Consider the following 1927-nt stretch of genomic DNA (forward strand, 5'->3'; position numbering starts at 1 on the left):
ATATATTCTTTTACTTGTTTCAGTCATTTGACTGCGGCCATACTGGTGGAGCACTGCCTTTAGTTGATCACAGGACTTATTCTTTGTAAGCCTAGTACTTATTCTATTGGTCTCTTATGCCAAACTGCTAAGTTACAAGTTACAGGGACGTAAACACACCAACATCAGTTGTCAAGCGATGTTGTGGGGACAAACACACACACACACACACATATATATATACGACAAGCTTCTTTCAGGTTCCATCAACCAAATCCACTCACAAGGCTTTAGTCAGCCCGAGACTATAGTAGGAAACACTTGCCTATGGTGCCACGCAGTGGGACTGAACCCAGAACCATGTGGTTGGTAAGCAAGCTACTGACCACACAGCCACTCCTGTGCCTATGTATATATATTTCTTTATATATGTTATGTAATACCACACGTGTGTGTGTGTGTGTGTTTATTACGTAATACACTGCACACATGTAATGTTACATACACAATGCCTTAGTATATATGTTATATGTTCTTCATATATTATATATATAATGCCTCGTACACAGTGTGTTTGGGTTACCTTTGACAGTTTGCCTAAAAGATAAAAGAAACAGTGTATCTCATCCCAAAATAAAAATATTTAAAAAATATCAAGATTATGGCTGGGAGTTAACAGTTTAGTCAAAGTATTTGCACTCAGCTCCCACCATGGTCTGAAAATGGCTTCTGAACCTAGCAAAGGCATTCCTCACTATGTCCCTGGAAAGATTTTTGAAAAGCTCCTTGTTCTTTGGCCACCAGCTTGGCCTTGATGTCACAGGCAGAGCGTTTGGAGTCTTTCTCAGCTGTGCCCCACACACATAGTGATCCACGAGGTTACAATTTCAGGAATTAGGAAGATAGAAATTGAGGCTTATGAAGTTATAGAAATTCTCCGATAAAAACTACTGGGAGTATGGCAAAGAGTGAGAGAGAGTTTTCAAGACAACCAAGAGGAAGAAAAGTAAAGGGTGGGGAAAGGATAGAGAGAGAGAAAAAGAGAGAGGTTTCTTTTCAATTTGATGTTATCAATCCATTGAAATTTCATTACAAAGCATTTTTTTCTCTTCATCCTCTTTCCTTCATTGTATACCTAATAACATATTTACAAATAAACGCTTCTTTTCACAAGAGCTAAATGATCTTTCAAGATGTGTTTATTCAAATGTGTTTATTTACAAATATGTTGATAAGAATACAATGAGAAAGGAAAGAAGAGGAAGAGAAAAAAGAAGTAATGGAATTTCAATGGGTTTACCACATCAAATTGAAATGAAGCCTCTCTCTCTCTTTATCTATCTATTTCCCTACTCTTTACTTTTCTTCCTCTTTCTTGATTTTGTTGAAACCTCTCTCTCTCTCTCTATAGTTCTCCCTCTTTGCTTTTCTTTCTCTCTTTCCCCAAAAAACAACAATACCTTTCTCCTCTTCTAAACAAAGCAAAAAAATATCTGACTGATATAAATGAACAACGAAACGTTTTTATCATTTTGAGTTTGTCTTGATGAGTTCGATAAATGAACGAAAGCGCTAATAAAGAATTATCCAAAATTCTGACTGCTTCCTTTTTCTCAATATATATATATATATATATTATATATATATGCACACACACATTATATATAATACACATACACATGATACACACACACACACACATATATATATATATATATATATATATATATATACATACACACACACATATATATACATACACACACACACACATATATATATACATACACGCACACACATTATATAGATATATATATATATAGTTTTAGGGAAAAGAACCAAGGTTCATGAACTCATCGATGAAAATCCACTGTCACATATAGAAAAATTAAGTAAATATACACTTATACATGCCGTGTATTTCAGTTTTAAAATAGCCCCCCCCCCC

Source organism: Octopus bimaculoides, chromosome 24 (genome assembly GCF_001194135.2).
Source record: "Octopus bimaculoides isolate UCB-OBI-ISO-001 chromosome 24, ASM119413v2, whole genome shotgun sequence".
Lineage (NCBI taxonomy): Eukaryota > Metazoa > Mollusca > Cephalopoda > Octopoda > Octopodidae > Octopus > Octopus bimaculoides.